General features: G+C 42.3%; 1 long non-coding RNA gene and 3 other non-coding genes across 4 annotated transcripts; all 4 read right to left on the bottom strand.

Moving 5' to 3' along the window:
• Positions 1–19: 19 nt before the first annotated feature.
• Positions 20–18115, bottom strand: LOC142971497 (uncharacterized). The gene is made up of 3 exons (XR_012959352.1): positions 17425–18115; positions 16899–17056; positions 20–3723 (listed from the first exon to the last, which is right to left on the bottom strand). It is a non-coding gene; the product is annotated as an uncharacterized LOC142971497 (long non-coding RNA).
• On the bottom strand, positions 5064–5229 carry LOC142971534 (U1 spliceosomal RNA). The gene has a single exon (XR_012959365.1). It is a non-coding gene; the product is annotated as a U1 spliceosomal RNA (small nuclear RNA).
• LOC142971523 (U2 spliceosomal RNA) lies at positions 6251–6441 on the bottom strand. The gene has a single exon (XR_012959356.1). It is a non-coding gene; the product is annotated as a U2 spliceosomal RNA (small nuclear RNA).
• A 153-nt stretch (positions 18116–18268) lies between the features above and the next one.
• LOC142971537 (U2 spliceosomal RNA) lies at positions 18269–18459 on the bottom strand. Its single transcript, XR_012959368.1, has one exon. It is a non-coding gene; the product is annotated as a U2 spliceosomal RNA (small nuclear RNA).
• Positions 18460–19780: the final 1321 nt, after the last annotated feature.

Below are 19780 nucleotides of genomic sequence, written 5' to 3'. Positions count from 1 at the left end.
AGATAATATCGGATAATACTGTGGAAATATCAGCAAGTATGATTTTAGTTTCACTAAGTTGTTGTTTGTCTCATCGCTGCAGTGATCATAGCTGTGCTGTGAGAAGCCATGGTGCGCCTCACTATCTGCCTTCTCCAGTCACCTCACCACCACAGACAGCGGCCTTATTGATGGCTGTCAGGGTCAAGCGGAGACGGTGGGCTTTTTAGGAAATAATTACTGAGGTCCGGACCTCGCCAGTCAACCAGGCGATTCTGCTCCTCAGTCTCTCTGTACATGTGTGCAAGAAGAAAATGCAAACTTTAAATTTATATGTGTTTTTTATGGTCCGGTGATGAAGTACACAACAAGAACTAAAGAGCTCCGGTAGTCTCTCGTGGAGAACAGAGCCGACTGCAGGATTCAACCCTAAACTGACCATGTGAGCCACAACAGAGTTTATCATGTTAACTATGAACTACACAATAACAGCATTCTCTTCTCCACATGCTGACTGTCCGTCTTATTAACAACAGAACCACCGTGACTGGGATTTCATTTTCATTAAAGCCCCACTCACTTAATTGGAATGAATTTAAACCAATATGTGCGAAAGTATATTAATAACATTGCAGAAATGTATTTTGCTTTGCGAAGAGACTAATCCTATTTCATATTAATAACATTACCTAATTCACAGCAGTCAACATCAAACATTTAGATAAGTGACAGTACAGGAACAGCTTTTCTATCAGTCAAACTTTCGCTGCTTGACTGAAGATGAATAATTGATTATTATTTCACATGTTATCAGGGGAGAGCGCGAACGCAGTCCCCCACTATCACAAATTATGCAGTCGAGATTTCTACATTTGAGAAAGAGCTCGAGTCTACAGTCGTGCAATGTCTACAGTGACTGTAGACATTTACGCGTCCTCATTGGTCAGTTTGACTGTGGACTACCAATTGGATCGGAGGAACCGACTGCAGACCACCAATCACAAGTTGACCTGCAAATCTTGAATACGTCAAGTTAGAGTTGCGAATCTACCCACAGCGTTGACCCTGCAGTAATTCTGGTAAGACTGAAATATTTTTGTCTTTATAATTATTTATACAGAACACTGTTTATACTGCACAATTGTCTTTTGGTCGGGTGGAAAAAAACGGACATATTGTTAACGTTAGCTAGCTAGCTAAGACTTCGCCGCTAGTTCACGTTTAGCAGCTCTCAATAACATCTCTTCGAAATTGTATTACTGTCAACATCCATTTTATCTTGCGTTAACCCATTAACTCTTGCATATACGGTTCAAATCCTGATGCTCGAGTACGGGCCGGTAAGATAACGTTAACGTTATCTAGCGTCCCTAAATATAACCTCTTAAATCAGTATTACGAATGCCAAATATTCTTTGCATCCAAAAACAGGCCCTCATTAATCAATAGATAACCAACTATTAGCCAGTGTTCCAGAGACAGTATTTTTGAGGGTTTAAATTCGTTCTTTTAATAATTTATGTGCTGTCATAAACACCTGCTTGCTCGGGTGTTTATTATCCATCTAACGTTATATTATTAAAGACAAGAGAATGTATGAACTACAAAGACTTCTGTCAGCGTGTTTTTTGTCTCCGTTGCTGTGGTTATGACGGGAATATGGAATAATAGAAGATCCATATTTCTGATGTCTTACTCTTAGTTTTGCCATGAGTAAGAACATGAAACTTATCCAAAGGGAAGCTGAACAGTTGATCAAATATCAGAGGAATCAGTCAGTGTTGTAGGCTCAGGAGTTATGAGATATGATATATGAGTTAACGTTATAAGAACTCTCCCTCAGAGATCTCTAATCTAATCTGTAATCAGCAGTTGTCATCCTGCTCTGACACTTCCTCTTCCTCCCTGGGTGCTAAAAGCATATATCAATGGCCTGTTGTACGTTCATTGTTATATTAGTAATGTATTATTATAATATAACAATATCTAATATTATAATAATAATATTTTGTTGTTGTGGTTTTACTCCACAAGTGTATTTGAGCTACATTTGAACTTACCGCCTTTATATGTCAACTTTTCAACAGGAGGATGCCTGCAGTCCAAACCCCCTTCCTGGCTTCGAAAGGTTGGAAAAGTTCGGCTCTGCTCTGCTGGAGGTCAGCCTGACAGAGGACAAGCTGACTCTCACCACTGAGCAGAGGAACACGGTCCTTGAAGCCTGGAATGCAGTGGAGGAGCACGACAAGCAGCCGCAGCAGTTCAACCAGCTGTACAGAACACACTAGGGCATCACCCTCTACTGCCACACACAGAGGGACCATCTTGTTGATGCTGCTGTGATCCAGAGGCTGAAGATGGCTAAGCGCTACGCACCAGCTCAACAAGACATCAGTGCTCAACAGGCCCACGTACACGCTGGTGAAACTGCTGTGGTCTCACCTCAAGGGTCTCGCAGCATTCCTGAGAAGAGCACCATCTAGAAGGCCTACGAGAGAATCCAGCACCGGATTCTGGTGGAGGATCCAATCCTCTGCAAAGCAGGCATTCCTCTCCCTAAAATAAACATTAAGACAGTACGGGACTTCATCCGTCGTCAAGAGCGTCTTCTTAACCTGCATGTCACTAAACAGTCCTTCACTGTCACAAAAACCACCTCCATCTCATCTGCTGACCTCCCTCCAGCACCACACCAGCCGGCAGTCCTCCCTCCACCACTCTACTCTCTGATGGAGTATGTGCCCACACCCAGCACGGCAGGGACTAAAGTGTTGAAGGGAAGGACGGACATAATCATGCCACTCTCCCAGCCTCAACCACCACTGCCACTTGTGCTACCGGCAGTTAGAAAACCCTCTGCCGCCTCTACCATCAGCAGACCTGTGCCCTCCCTCTCTGCATCCACAGCAACCGCTGAGACTGCTGGCCCCTCCACACGGCCATACTGCCTGCTCCTCCTCCTACATCAGTCCCTACTACTCTGCCCACAATGTCTGCTCCTCATGACTAACTGTTGTGCTGTGGTGTTGTTAGCAAGCATAGTTTAGATCTTCATGTACATATTGTCGTCTTCTTTTTTATGACTGCACTGTTTTTCTTATTGTTCTCCATTTCATGCACTGTATTCAATAAAGTGTTAAGTGTTACAGTAACATCGAGTTGTGGAATATCAATTAATGAATGCAACAACAGGGGTGCGTTTGTTGTCATCAACAACAGGGACACGGATATATAGAGTTCCAGATTACTTACATGTCAGAGCACATGCCTATATTACAATGATATCAGATCATTTTGCAACAGAAACATTAAACAGACTCAGAAAATATAAAACTACTTCTAATTAGCCTCCCAGGTGTCATAAGGGAATTTAAAAAGACAGAAGTGACAAATGTAAACAAACAGCATTCTCTCACATGTATCACTTTGATTTTAAATAAGATGTATTTCATTGAAAAGAACAGTAACCTGAATAAATGACACAAATATACTTGAGATTCTCTATTTATAGCACCATTCTATTATAGCTTCAACAGGTATCACAATAAATAGCTGATTACAATCTGAAATGGACAATTTTACACACATGGAATCAATCCAGATGATGACAACAGTGTGTGCAACATCTACTTTGAAAGGAGGTGAGGCGTGTTCTAGACTCCTCCTGTGGACTCCTTCATATTCCACACGTGGGAATCTTGTGTGCATATTTTCCGGTGGTGGGGACTCTGTTGACGCTCTCTCCTGTAAACACAAAGAAAGTCTTAAAGATCTTTATGTATGAAGGGACACGTCTAGCAGCTGCTGGACCAATGTGCAGATTTCTGTTTTCAGATCTTGTGTATTGTGGTGCATGTATGACAATAATCATGAAAGAAGTCATTGTGATACACAAACTAACATGTACTTGCAGTAAACAGTGGTACATGATTTACAAACACATTGAGAATCCGGTGAGGAATAACAGCATTCCTCTGGCTAGTGTGCTCCGTAATTAGTATATTTGGCGGATAGAGGTCTACTACATTATAATCTATATACTGATTTCTTTAATAGTAACATTCTGCTGCTGATACAACAGTTTGACAACTTGGGGGAGCCAAGATCCATTCTACCTTCTCTGATTCCTCCGCTGCAGATTGACCACTTGATGCGCCATTACACATTCACAATACGCAGACTGTCCACACGAGGGCGCCACTGATTGATTCTTAACTGTGATCAATGACGCTCCGGGTGAATGCACCATGTGAGGCTTAGACAAGACGAAGCTAAATCAAACTGCAATCAAGAGTCATTTGATCCACATTTGAAATTCAGAAGAAAGAATAAAATCAGACATATGTTTCTCCATTGACTGTAGGTTCCCTCACATTCCAACCACTTCCTGTTTCTTTGTTTACTGCTGGTGTGCTACTGACATACTGCCATCTATTGGTCTGGAGTGTGAACAACACTAGTCTAGCAAATATAAACAATATTGTACAACAGAAAACTCATCATGAAATAATTACTGAGGTCCGGACCTCGCCAGTCAACCAGGCGATTCTGCTCCTCAGTCTCTCTGTACATGTGTGCTAGAAGATAATGCAAACTTTATATTTATATGTGTTTTTTATGGTCCGGTGATGAAGTACACAACAAGAACTAAAGAGCTCCGGTAGTCTCTCGTGGAGAACAGAGCCGACTGCAGGATTCAACCCTAAACTGACCATGTGAGCCACAACAGAGTTTATCATGTTAACTATGAACTACACAATAACAGCATTCTCTTCTCCACATGCTGACTGTCCGTCTTATTAACAACAGAACCACCGTGACTGGGATTTCATTTTCATTAAAGCCCCACTCACTTAATTGGAATGAATTTAAACCAATATGTGCGAAAGTATATTAATAACATTGCAGAAATGTATTTTGCTTTGCGAAGAGACTAATCCTATTTGATATTAATAACATTACCTAATTCACAGCAGTCAACATCAAACATTTAGATAAGCGACAGTACAGGAACAGCTTTTCTATCAGTCAAACTTTCGCTGCTTGACTGAAGATGAATAATTGATTATTATTTCACATGTTATCAGGGGAGAGCGCGAACGCAGTCCCCCACTATCACAAATTATGCAGTCGAGATTTCTACATTTGAGAAATTCGCAGAGGTCAGCTCAGCCGGTATGTGCAATGGCTAAGCCTCGCCCTGGGTGAACCACCTTGTTGATCATGGTATCTCCCCTGCCAGGTAAGTATGAGTTGTACAGATCTGAGGCAGGGGAGTCTTTCACAGACACACCATGCTGACTGGTGGTGCTGACAACATAGAGATGACCAAAAACCAGATACTGTAAGAGGTCTAAGAACCTACAGGAATTTAATATAGAGTAACGTCATGTGTAATAGGGTTGATGAAGAATATTTACATTTTACTTGAGAAATAATAGTTACGTTTCCCATCATGCAGCATTGCATGATGGGAAACGTAACGTATTTTCATATCAAAAGCCACCTAAAATCACCAACTGTATCTATTTATCTCCAACAAATGAGAAACAGCTCAACAGAAAGTTTAGATGAGACGAAGCTAAATCAAACTGCAATTAAGAGTAATTTGATCCACATTTGAAATTCAGAATAAAGAATAAAATCACACAAATGTTTCTCCATTGACTGTAGGTTCCCTCACATTCCAACCACTTCCTGTTTCTTTGTTTACTGCTGGTGCGCTACTGACATACTGCCATCTATTGGTCTGGAGTGTGAACAACACTAGTCTAGCAAATATAAACAATATTGTACAACAGAAAACTCATGATGATTACCTTCATGAAGGAAGGATTTATTGCTACATTAGGTTTAGCTAGGCAACTTAATGAACTGACAACTGGTTGTATATACACTAGGTGTCTCTGTGTATGGCTTACTGCAAAATCATAATAATGATAATAATGGTTCAGATACTGAGATAAAGAATATATACATATACACGCACACACAGCGTTTCTGAGAGAACACACTAGAGAAAAATGAGCAGTACTATGAAGCCTAACAACAGATTCAATCAATGTAAGTATATAAGTTAATGTTTCTAAATGTTCAGCACTTTTTACATCAATCTCCTTTTCTCACTCACCAGTTCAATGTCTTTAACAGACACATACATGTAACGTCACAGCTAAAGCACGCATATTCATTAAACTGTATTATTGCTACTTTCAATATTAACTCAATATAACAACATATTGTCTCCATATTATTTATTTTGAACAGCATTAGGGGGTGCACCGTTCCTGGAGGTTCTGCAATACCAGGTCGATGCGTGGAGTGGACGGAGCAAGCCCCTATTCCATCTCCCTATTCCAAAAATCAATTTAATATATGGTCCCCGGGTAGGGGACGTATCAGATATTAAACTGATAAGAACAGATACTACACTTGATCTTAGCCAAAAGGCCGAGAAGCGATACCGGTACAGAGTCGGAGGTGAGGAACTCACTATCCGCACAGTCAACCTCACTGACGGGTCGGGAACTCAACTACAACGTTTGAATCACATATGAAACAAGGACATTGTACAATAGTAATAATGTCCCACTGGTGATGTGTAGTTTGAGATATATTTATATTTAACTTGTGTTCGCAAATGCGTCTTCTTGTTTCTGTCTGAACACGTGGTACGCTGTAGTCCAATCAGGAAGTAGAAAAAAACGATCGCTGGAATAAATATTGTGTTTCTACAAGTATATTCTTTCTTAAATAGCGTGTAACGAACTTGTTCCGTTGATAAAAGTTATGTTTTTACGCTTCAAAACTCACTTCACGACAACAAACACAGCTGTGTCTCTAGTGGAGGAGAGCTAACAGCACATTTCACCTCTTCAGCCTCACACACACAGTTAGTGATGAAAACACAGCAACAACGGTGTCTTCTGGGACCTCAGCTAGCAGAGGCTTCTGGAAACTAAATACTCAATGCCTAAAAAATACAGATTTATTAAAGGAGCTAAAACAGGAAATACAAAAAATAACACAATTAAAAGTTCTAACCAAATCTAATATTAAATGATGGGAAATATTAAAATATAGAGTGAAAGATTTCTTCAAATTCAAATGCAGAGAATTAAATAAAGCGAAAAATATATATTATGATGAATTAATGAAGCAACACATTAGTCTGAAACAGAAGAAACAAAAAACTACAGTAGATGAAGAAACTATGACAAGTATTAAGAAACAAATAAACAACTTTAATGATGAGTTATTATATAACGTTTATAAACAGTCAGACTTGGATAGCAGAGGGAATCCAATTCATGCTCTGAAATAAAGTCAAAAACAAATACAAGATAAATGCATTAAATGTATAAAAAACCATGAAGGTGATACTTTCTGCTGTGAAAAGGAAAAAAGAGAAGTAATCAGAATTCAGTGTGTCAATGCATATAAAAGAATAGACAGATGTAGGCTGTGTCAATATTCTGCTGGAAACAATGCCTTCATACAGCGACTTAAACTTCACTCACCTTAGTGGAGAGATAAGAAGAGAGGAAGTGATGGAGGCCATCCAACAACTTAACGTCAGTAAAAGTCCTGACGGTCTGCCCACTGAGTTCTATCAGTTCTATAATGAAGACGTTTTAAACCTCCTCACTGCTGTGTGCAATGAAGGTATAAACAGCGGATGTATGGGAGACTCCTTTCATCAAGGTGTTTTATGTTTATTGTTTAAAAAAGGTGATGATGCTGATTTAGATAACTACAGACATCTAACTATTATCAATACAGACTATAAGATTCTTGCTATTCACATAGTGAGATGTCTGTACGTTAAATCAAATATCTGTGTAAATGTAAATGTAGTTTTAACTGAAGCCTTTCAAGTAGAGAGAGGAGTGAAGCAGGGCTGTCCTCTAAGTGCTGCTCTATACATCCTCGCCATTAATCCTCTAATTAAAAAAATAAACTCGGATCATCCAATTTCAGGTTTAAGTGTCGGTCATATGCCCAAAGTTACAGCCATCGCATACGCTGATGACATTACTGTCATCATAAAAAACCAGTTGGAGATGGATGCTTTAACTAACAACCTAGCTCTGTATGAACTCGCATCAGGAGCTAAATTAAACCACAACAAAACAGAGGGAGTTTGGATCGGAGATGAACACCATCAATGTAATATTAACATTAAAGTTAAACCAGGAATAAAAATACTGGGATTAACATTCTGTGACAGTAAAAGTAGTGAAAGAAATTGGGAAAACAAGTTGTGTGAAATTAAAGAAGAGGTGAAAAAATGGGAAAACAAAAATACTAATTACAAATCCAGGGAAAATATAGTCAAGACCTTCATCTTATCGACTGGCTGATCAACTCGTCCCTAAGATCCTCTATGTGGACCGTGGGTGTTGCCGGTCTCAGGGCCCAACAGCAGTGGAGACTTTGTTCCAGCCATGGGTGGACAATGTGATGGTTGTGCATCTGGATATCTTCCACTGGATCCACCGGTTTGACGCAGCCATGCGCAGAGTCTCACTGTAAGTACGCTGTGTTCAAGTCTGCTGTAGCCGGTGCAGTGCTGGCCTACAACCGCTCAGACCTGGAGCTGCTCATCAAAGCCTTCAGAGCCAAGGACCCGGCAACTCTGAAGTCGGTCTCAGACGAGGATGTTGTTTGCTGCTACGTATCCACGGAGCAGCTCAAGCACCAGGTGAGGAGGGTCACACTCGGGGCTCAGGAGACATTTCGGCTCATCCACCTGACCATTGAGGAGCTGAAAGGTCCCGCTGGGCTGGATAAGAGCGGAGTGAGCCTCTTCAAAACACCTGGTACAAAATATGTGCAGTACTCAATCAAATGTACTTCGTTACATTCCACCACAGCCAGTACCCTAAACACAGTTTAATTTGCTCACCTCAAGATGAAGGTTTTACTGCCTTAGAGGTGATGTGTACTACCTGTGTACTTATGTTCATGTGCAGTGTTACGTCTTGTGTTTTCTCCCCTCCTGCCCTTCCTTTTTCTCTCTCTCTCTCTCTCAGTTCTCCTAACAGATCAATTGGGTGATTGGATTCCACCTGTGGGGGCCAGTTGTCCTGATTGGTGATTGGCACCAGCGGCAGGCTGGCCAATCGGTGGAGGGAGAGCCACAGATAAAAGGCAGGAAGCCTCGGCGTTCAGGGGGACTTCATTTCACACTGTTTATGTCAATCCTGAGAACTGAACGTGTTAGTATTTGTGGTGAGAGGTTGCGGACAGTAGGTAAGTCTGGGGAACCCTGTACATTGGCACACATGTAGGATTTTCTGTGTCTAGATACACTAGGTTTATTGGTCGGTGTTATCTGTATTTGGGTTTTGGTCAAGCACATTTAGATGAGTTAGAGAAGCCATTTTGTTTGTTGATTTCAGAGGTTAGGTAGTTAGGCCAAGTTCTGTTATCTTTGTTTCAGTTGTTTGGCACGGCCACACCTGTCCCATCCTCTCCCAAATCTTGTGTGAGACTCGCTCATCTTTCACTGTCAGTGAGCATAATAAATGTTGTTTATGGTACACGAGCTAGTTGGTTTTCATTTGGGTTATTTTGTGTTAGTCCCTAAATCCTTCCCCTGGACAACAGAGAAGGGACGTAACATAATTGGGGGCTCGTCCGGGATATTTCCGTGGAAAATTATTAAATTAAGTTGGAAGTGATGTCATGGTAGTTAGAGAATAGAATAGCCATGAGTTTTGATTTACAGGACTTTTATATTAAGTCCAAACTTTGAAAGGATTAAATCATGCTGCAAGGATGATTTATTGTGTATAGCAGCCCACTATGAAATTTCAGTAAAAAAATGCCATGTTAAGAGAGAAATCAGAAATAAGGTATTAGAAGGACTAATGGAGTCAAAAGTACTAGTGGGTCCTAAAAGTAGTGTTTCTGGACAGGATGAATTTTCTGTTCCAGATAAAGTAGCACCTGCTACACCTCTGGGGGAAACGGTTGAACCTAAGGCTCCTCCTGCAACTTTGCCTCGGTTTAATCCTTTTTCCCCAGAATTCCGTGGATCCAGCGAGAATGCCAAGTTGAGGGTACGCCTAGCCCGCCTTCAGCTAGAGGCACAGGAGAAGGAGATGGTGCGTAAGGCCGACCATGATCTTCAGGTACGCAGGCTCGAAATAGAGGCTGAAAAAGAAGTCAAGTTACGGAAGCTTGACATAGAGGCCATGAGAATCTCTGCTGGACAAAAATTAACAGCAACTTCTGCACCTTCCCAGACAGTCCTTCACAAACCAGGGTTTGATGTTAGCAAGAACATTGCCTTAGTGCCAACTTTTCGGGAGTCAGAGGTTGACTCCTACTTTAATGCATTCGAAAAAATTGCTACTGCACTAGTCTGGCCTAAGGACATGTGGCCAATTCTACTTCAATGTAAGCTGGTAGGTAAAGCACAGGAGGTAGTGTCCTCTCTATCCTTAGAAGAAAGCTTGCAATATGATTTACTCAAAGAATCAATATTGCGTGCCTATGAGCTTGTGCCAGAGGCCTATCGACAAAAGTTTAGAAACCATAAAAAATCTGGTGAACAAACTTTTGTTGAGTTTGCAAGGGAAAAGGGAGTTCTCTTTGATAAGTGGTGTGCCGCCAATGAGGTAAAGAATAGTTTTGAGTCTCTTCGTCAGTTAATGCTGTTGGAAGATTTCAAGGGTGCTTTACCAGAGAGACTGGTGATATATTTGAATGAACAAAAGGTGACGTCACTGTCGAAAGCAGCTGTCTTGGCTGATGAGTTTGTCCTCACTCATAAAAATGTGTTTGTCTTCCTTCCGCCCAGACAGAGTTTCAGTACCACACCCCATGCGACCTGGTTTTGGCCACCCTCTTAACAAGGCTAGGGGACCACCGTCACCACCTCGAGGGGATCGTGAATGCTTTTATTGTCATAAGAAGGGTCACATCGTTGCTGATTGCCTTTCTCTGAAGCGTAAGCAACAGTTTCCGCCAACCTTACAACATCCAAAAGGCATGGGACTGATTAAAAGAGTGACACTACCAAAGTTGGAACTGTCAGTCTAAAGAGAATGAACCTGATGACTGTTTCAAACCCTTCATATCAGAGGGATTTGTTTCGTTTAGTGGGGATCCTAAAGATCAGCAGCCAGTAAAGATATTGAGAGACACAGGAGGCTCCCAATCTATTGTTCGAGAAGGCATCTTACCTCTGTCGTCTAAATCGTCGTGTAACTCAAGTGCAGTTGTTCAAGGTGTTGGAATGAGTTTCATACCTGCGCCTTTGCACAATATTAATGTTCAGTCTCCCTTGGTCAGTGGATTCTTTGAAGTTGCAGTTCTACCTGCCTTGCCAATTAAAGGTATCGATTTCATTCTAGGAAATAACCTAGCAGGGGGCCAAGTTATGCCAGTCCCTGTGGTGCTAGACAGCCCTGATTTAAGCTCTGACTCTGACAAGATGGCACAAGTGCTTCCTGATGTCTTTCCTGCTTGTGTGACTACACGGGCCCAGACAAAGAAATATGGCTTAGACTTGTCTGACTCTTTTCTGGTCACAGAACAGTTACCTGAGGTAGTTATGACTAAGGCCAAACATCAGCCTGAGGTCCAACATGCTGACACTGGGTCTTCTCACACCAGTCAATAAAGGGGAAAACTGCCAGCCACCAGGGAAGAGTTCATAGTGGCACAAAAAGCAGACCTCACCATTGAAAAATGTCATTCATCTGTTCTTAGCCCAGAAGAAGCCAAGAAAAAGAAAATGGCCTACTTTCTTGATGATGGCCTGTTAATGCGTCGCTGGACTAGTGGTATCTCAGAGGATATGGATTGGGGTGAGATTTACCAGGTTGTTGTACCTACAGTCTATCGTTCTCAGGTACTATCATTAGCTCATGACCACCCATGGTCAGGACACATGGGGATCACTAAAACTTATGAAAGAGTCCTCCGGCATTTCTTTTGGCCAGGACTCAAAACTGATGTTAGTCATTGTCGTACTTGTCATGTGTGTCAAGTTGTTGGAAAACCGAATCAAGTGATTCCTCCGGCTCCTCTCTGTCCCATTCCAGTAATGGGTGAGCCATTTGAGAGGGTGATTGTCGATTGTGTTGGGCCATTGCCAAAGACCAGATCTGGGAATCAGTTCCTACTGACTGTCATGTGTGCTTCCACTAGGTTCCCAGAAGCCATTCCGCTACGAAGGATCACAGCTCCAGTTATCACCAAGGCTCTGGTAAAGTTCTTTACATTGTTTGGTCTGCCAAAAGTGGTTCAAACAGATCAAGGTACCAATTTCAAGTCACGAGTCTTTACCCAAGCACTTAGAACATTGGATGTTAAACATGTAACATCTAGTCCTTACCATCCAGAAAGCCAGGGGGTGCTGGAGAGATTTCACCAGACCATGAAATCAATGTTACGCAAACATTGTCATGAGTCAGAGCGGGATTGGGATGACAGTGTCCCACTAGTTATGTTTGCTGCCCGTGAGGCTGTACAGGAGTCCCTAGGTTTCAGTCCTGCTGAACTGGTCTTTGGACATGAAGTTAGGGGTCCTTTGAAGGTTCTTAAAGAGCAACTGGTCATACCAGAGAAGGTCAGAAGTATCCCAGAGTACGTCAGCAAGCTCAAAGATCGCCTCCAACTAGCCTGCTCATTGGCTAGAGATGCCCTGACCTCTTCCCAGGCAGGGATGAAGAAGCGATATGACCAGCGAGCAGTCGCACATTTGTTTCAGCCAGGTGACAGAGTATTGATTCTTTTGCCTGTACCTGGTTCTGCACTTTCTGCCAAATTTTCCGGTCCTTATGTTGTAGAAAAGGAGCTAAGTGAAACAAACTACGTAATCCAAACTCCGGACCGCAGGCGACGCACCAGAGTGTGTCACGTGAATATGATGAAGCAGTACCACCTCCGAGAAGGTCAACAAGGGTCATCCAAAGTCCATGAGTTAAAGACTGAAGTCTCACCTATGGCATCCATTTCAAAGGTGAGCACTCCTGATAATGGTGATGAAGATGGGTTGGTGATGCGTAATGCTACACCACAGGGGGCAAGGCTAAGTAATACTGAGGTATTGTCCAACTTGCCCCACTACTTGTCTCATCTCCCTGATGACCAGAGAGCAGATGTCATGGAACTTATTAATGACTTTCCGTGTCTGTTCAATGACATTCCCTCCCAAACTTCTGTCATAACTCACGACGTTGTCTTGACTAGCCCTATGCCGATCAAGCACCATGCCTATCGGGTAAATCCGGTTAAGAGGGAAGTCATGAAGAGGGAGGTTGACTATCTAATACAGAATGGATTTGCAGTACCCAGTTCCAGTCCATGGAGTTCTCCCTGTCTCCTGGATACCAAGTCTGATGGTAGTCCAAGATTTTGTACTGACTTTCGCAAAGTAAATGCTGTAACTGTTCCTGATGCACATCCATTACCTCTAATTGATGAGATTGGTCCTGCAACCTATGTGAGCAAACTTGACATGTTGAAAGGGTATTGGCAAGTTCCTTTAACCCCACATGCTTCTGAAGTTTCAGCTTTTGTGACACCTGATCGTTTCTTACAGTATACCGTCATGCCATTTGGTATGTGTAATGCTCCTGCTACTTTCCAAAGGCTAGTAAATGCAGTACTGGGAGACGTTCCACGCTGCCGAGCATATCTTGACGACATTGTAGTCTATTCTGATGACTGGGTTGGTCACATGGATACATTGAGGGAGGTTTTCAAGCGTCTTTCTACTGCATCCCTAACACTCAATCTTGCCAAATGTGAGTTTGGAAAAGGAACTGTGCTCTATCTTGGTCAGCAGGTTGGTCAAGGACAGGTTCGTCCTGCGGAGGCCAAGATCGCAGCCATTGCGACATTTCCTGCACCAACCACCAGGAGAGAGCTGCGCCGTTTCCTTGGGATGGCAGGATATTATAGACGGTTCTGCAAAAACTTCTCCTCTGTAGCAGCTCCACTGACTGATTTAACTAGTCCCGCAAAGCCCTTTGTGTGGTCTAGTGAGTGCAATCAGTCTTTTGAAAGTCTTAAGAGTATAATGTGTTGCACTCCTGTCCTGGCCGCCCCAGATTTCTCCTCGCCTTTCAAACTGGAAGTTGATGCCAGTGCGGTTGGAGCTGGGGCAGTTCTTCTGCAAGAAGATGACCAGGGCATCGATCATCCTGTGAGTTACTTCTCCCGGAAGTTCAACACACATCAACTTAGATATTCCACAATAGAGAAGGAAGCTCTAGCAATGTTGTTCGCCCTACAACATTTTGAGGTTTACATTGGGTCAAGTGTTAAACCTATTAAAGTTTTCACCGATCATAACCCACTTGTGTTCATCTCCAGAATGTATAACCACAACCAGCATCTTATGCGTTGGTCTCTAATCATTCAAAACTACAATCTGGAAATCATTCATAAAAGGGGGTCTGAAAATGTTCTTGCGGATGCTTTGTCGCGTGCGCTGTAGAATCAAACATTATGTTTGAGCTTATATGGGTGGGGGTGTTACGTGTTGTGTTTTCTCCCCTCCTGCCCTTCCTTTTTCTCTCTCTCTCTCTCTGTTCTCCTAACAGATCAATTGGGTGATTGGATTCCACCTGTGGGGGCCAGTTGTCCTGATTGGTGATTGGCACCAGCGGCAGGCTGGCCAATCGGTGGAGGGAGAGCCACAGATAAAAGGCAGGAAGCCTCGGCGTTCAGGGGGACTTCATTTCACACTGTTTATGTCAATCCTGAGAACTGAACGTGTTAGTATTTGTGGTGAGAGGTTGCGGACAGTAGGTGAGTCTGGGGTACCCTGTACATTGGCACACACGTAGGATTTTCTGTGTCTAGATACACTAGGTTTATTGGTCGGTGCCTCATCTGTATTTGGGTTTTGGTCAAGCACATTTAGATGAGTTGGAGAAGCCATTTTGTTTGTTGATTTCAGAGGTTAGTTAGTTAGGCCAAGTTCTGTTATCTTTGTTTCAGTTGCTTGGCTCGGCCACACCTGTCCCATCCTCTCCCAAATCTTGTGAGACTCGCTCATCTTTCACTGTCAGTGAGCACAATAAATGTTGTTTATGGTACACGAGCTAGTTGGTTTTCATTTGGGTTATTTTGTGTTAGTCCCTAAATCCTTCCCCTGGACAACAGAGAAGGGACGTAACAGTAGTCTGCAAGACAAGTTGCCCCTCGGGGACATTAAAGCTTAACTTTGCTCTGTTCTACTCGACTCAGGTCCCCATTGTGCAGCACGGCTCATCAGGTTTACCTGATCAGTGGCATTGCTCGGTGGAATTCCGACAGGAGCTCAGATGCCGTGTTCGGTAGCAAAGTATGACAGAGGACAAGCTAACTCTCACCACTGAGCAGAGGAACAAGGTCCTTGAAGCCTGGAATGCAGTGGACGAGCACGACAAGCAGCCGCAGCAGTTCAACCAGCACCAGAACACACTGGGGCAACACCCTCTACTGCCACACACAGAGGGACCATCTTATTGATGCTGCTGTGGGGGGGCGATTGTGGCTTACTGGATAGCAGGGCCGTCTTTCAATCAGAGGGTCGATGTGTCCTTGAGCAAGACACTTAACCCCAAAATTGCTCCCGTAGCTGTGCCTACGGTGTAGAAATGTGATAGACTCTGAATTGTAAGTCACTTTGGATAAAAGCGTCTGCTAAATGACTGTAATGTAATGTAATGCTGTGATCCAGAGGCTAAAGATGGCTAAGCGCTACGCACCAGCTCAACAAGACATCAGTGCTCAACTGGCTCATGTACACGCTGGTGAAACTGCTGTGGTTGCGCTCACATCAAGGGTCTCGCAGCATTCCTGAGAAGAGCACCATCTAGAAGGCCTACGAGATAATCCAGCACCGGATTCTGGTGGAGGATCCAATCCTCTGCAAATCAGGCATTCCTCTCCCAAAAATCAACATCAAGACCGCACGGGACTTCATCCGTCGTCAAGAGCGTCTTCTTAACCTGCATGTCACTAAACAGTCCTTCACTGTCACAAAAACCACCTCCATCTCATCTGCTGACCTCCCTCCAGCACCACACCAGCCGGCAGTCCTCCCTCCACCACTCTACTCTCTGATGGAGTATGTGCCCACACCCAGCACGGCAGGGACTAAAGTGTTGAAGGGAAGGACGGACATAATCATGCCACTCTCCCAGCCTCAACCACCACTGCCACTTGTGTTACCGGCAGTTAGAAGCACCTCTGCCACCTCTACCATCAGCAGACCTGTGCCCTCCCTCTCTGCATCCACAGCAACCGCTGAGACTGCTGGCCCCTCCACACGGCCATACTGCCTGCTCCTCCTCCTACATCAGTCCCTACTACTCTGCCCACAATGTCTGCTCCTCATGACTAACTGTTGTGCTGTGGTGTTGTTAGCAAGCATAGTTTAGATCTTCATGTACATACTCATGCATTGTAAATAGTTTAGATCTTCATGTACATATTGTCGTCTTCTTTTTTATGACTGCACTGTTTTTCCTGATCTCCATTTCATGCACTGTATTCAATAAAGTGTTACAGTAACATCGAGTTGTGGAATAGTTGTCATCAACAACAGGGACACGGATATATAGAGTTCCAGATTACTTACATGTCAGAGCACATGCCTATATTACAATGATATCAGATCATTTTGCAATAGAAACATTAAACAGACTCAGAAAATATAAAACTACTTCTAATTAGCCTCCCAGGTGTCATAAGGGAATTTAAAAAGACAAAAGTAAACAAACAGCATTCTCTCACATGTATCACTTTGATTTTAAATAAGATGTATTTCATTGAAAAGAACAGTAACCTGAATAAATGACACAAATATACTTGAGATTCTCTATTTATAGCACCATTCTATTATAGCTTCAACAGGTATCACAATAAATAGCCGATTACAATCTGAAATGGACAATTTTACACACATGGAATCAATCCAGATGATGACAACAGTGTGTGCAACATCTACTTTGAAAGGAGGTGAGGCGTGTTCTAGACTCCTCCTGTGGACTCCTTCATATTCCACACGTGGGAATCTTGTGTGCATATTTTCCGGTGGTGGGGACTCTGTTGACGCTCTCTCCTGTAAACACAAAGAAAGTCTTAAAGATCTTTATGTATGAAGGGACACGTCTAGCAGCTGCTGGACCAATGTGCAGATTTCTGTTTTCAGATCTTGTGTATTGTGGTGCATGTATGACAATAATCATGAAAGAAGTCATTGTGATACACAAACTAACATGTACTTGCAGTAAACAGTGGTACATGATTTACAAACACATTGAGAATCCGGTGAGGAATAACAGCATTCCTCTGGCTAGTGTGCTCCGTAATTAGTATATTTGGCGGATAGAGGTCTACTACATTATAATCGATATACTGATTTCTTTAATAGTAACATTCTGCTGATACCACAGTTTGACAACTTGGGGGAGCCAAGATCCATTCTACCTTCTCTGATTCCTCCGCTGCAGATTGACCACTTGATGCGCCATTACACATTCACAATACGCAGACTGTCCACACGAGGGCGCCACTGATTCATTCTTAACTGTGATCAATGACGCTCCGGGTGAATGCACCATGTGAGGCTTAGACAAGACGAAGCTAAATCAAACTGCAATCAAGAGTCATTTGATCCACATTTGAAATTCAGAATAAAGAATAAAAACACAAATGTTTCTCCATTGACTGTAGGTTCCCTCACATTCCAACCACTTCCTGTTTCTTTGTTTACTGCTGGTGCGCTACTGACATACTGCCATCTATTGGTCTGGAGTGTGAACAACACTAGTCTAGCAAATATAAACAATATTGTACAACAGAAAACTCATGATGATTACCTTCATGAAGGAAGGATTTATTGCTACATTAGGTTTAGCTAGGCAACTTAATGAACTGACAACTGGTTGTATATACACTAGGTTTCTCTGTGTATGGCTTACTGCAAAATCATAATAATGATAATAATGGTTCAGATACCGAGATAAAGAATATATACATATACACGCACACACAGCGTTTCTGTGAGAACACACTAGAGAAAAATGAGCAAACCTATGAAGCCTAACAACAGATTCAATCAATGTAAGTATATAAGTTAATGTTTCTAAATGTTCAGCACTTTTTACATCAATCTCCTTTTCTCACTCACCAGTTCAATGTCTTTAACAGACACATACATGTAACGTCACAGCTAAAGCGCGCATATTCATTAAACTGTATTATTGCTACTTTCAATATTAACTCAATATAACAACATATTGTCTCCATATTATTTATTTTGAACAGCATTAGGGGGTGCACCGTTCCTGGAGGTTCTGCAATACCAGGTCGATGCGTGGAGTGGACGGAGCAAGCCCCTATTCCATCTCCCTATTCCAAAAATCAATTTAATATATGGTCCCCGGGTAGGGGACGTATCAGATATTAAACTGATAAGAACAGATACTACACTTGATCTTAGCCAAAAGGCCGAGAAGCGATACCGGTACAGAGTCGGAGGTGAGGAACTCACTATCCGCACAGTCAACCTCACTGACGGGTCGGGAACTCAACTACAACGTTTGAATCACATATGAAACAAGAACATTGTACAATAGTAATAATGTCCCACTGGTGCTGTTTAGTTTGAGATATTTATATTTAACTTGTGTTCGCAAATGCGTCTTCTTGTTTCTTTCCGGACACGTGGTACGCTGTAGTCCAATCAGGAAGTAGAGAAAACCGATACATATAATTTCTAATTTACAGACACGCTGGAATAAATATTGTGTTTCTACAAGTATATTCTTTCTTAAATAGCGTGTAACGAACTTGTTCCGTTGATAAAAGTTATGTTTTTACGCTTCAAAACTCACTTCACGACAACAAACACAGCTGTGTCTCTAGTGGAGGAGAGCTAACAGCACATTTCACCTCTTCAGCCTCACACACACAGTTAGTGATGAAAACACAGCAATGCAATCGATCATCAGTTATTTAAGTTACCGAAGACGTCCCGTTAACGTGACTCACAGAGTAGAATATAAACAGTGAGGTCATAATAGAGGATGCTGGCGGCTCTAATGTGTACTGTTAGCTTCTTAGTGAGGTCATCATAACATTTACAGACCTGACTGAAGTGTAAGACCCTGTAATAGCAGAATAAGCGTGGAGTAATAATTATAATGTGTCCCACAACCTAGAAACAAATACAACGCTGTCAACTACACTGGTCTGTTAGTTTAATAATACGCTGAATTAACTTGTGTTATAATACTGTGATAGTGACAAACATGGACGTGTAATTAAGTAACGTTAACTGTTAGTAACTTGTCATGATTCGTTCATTTAGGTGAAGTGACGTTAACCGGCTGTAATGGTTAAGTTATTACTAATGTGGAGCTAAAGCCAGCATGCCACCCTGACGAAAACAAAGTATTGACACGACTCAGTTTTTACTATGCAGAGTTCAAATGTAGCATAAATACATGACAGCTAGGAGCTAGCATTACTTAGCTAACAGTTAGCTAGCGTTAATCAAACATTGTTGTTGGGGTGAAACACCCTAAATAGCCGACAACAATTTGGCTTCCCTATAATAGTTATGGGAACAGTGCACGCGCTAATAATTCTATAATAAATGTCGAGTTATTTAGTCAAAATGAACTTACTGAAGGTTGTCTTCAACAAAAGCTAATTGTTGAGTTATTCCTGAGGCAGCGGTGTGTGAGGTGCGCTTGACCGTGTGCAAAATGACGTCATCTTTAGCCCAAACATAGCATTAGCTAACATTAGCTACCTCAACATTGTGATATTATATTGG

This window comes from Anarhichas minor, unplaced genomic scaffold (genome assembly GCF_050575085.1).
Source record: "Anarhichas minor isolate MPS153535 unplaced genomic scaffold, ASM5057508v1 ptg000046l, whole genome shotgun sequence".
Lineage (NCBI taxonomy): Eukaryota > Metazoa > Chordata > Actinopteri > Perciformes > Anarhichadidae > Anarhichas > Anarhichas minor.
Note: the sequence above shows the minus strand (reverse complement) of the source record. Positions and strands in the feature narration are given on the sequence as shown.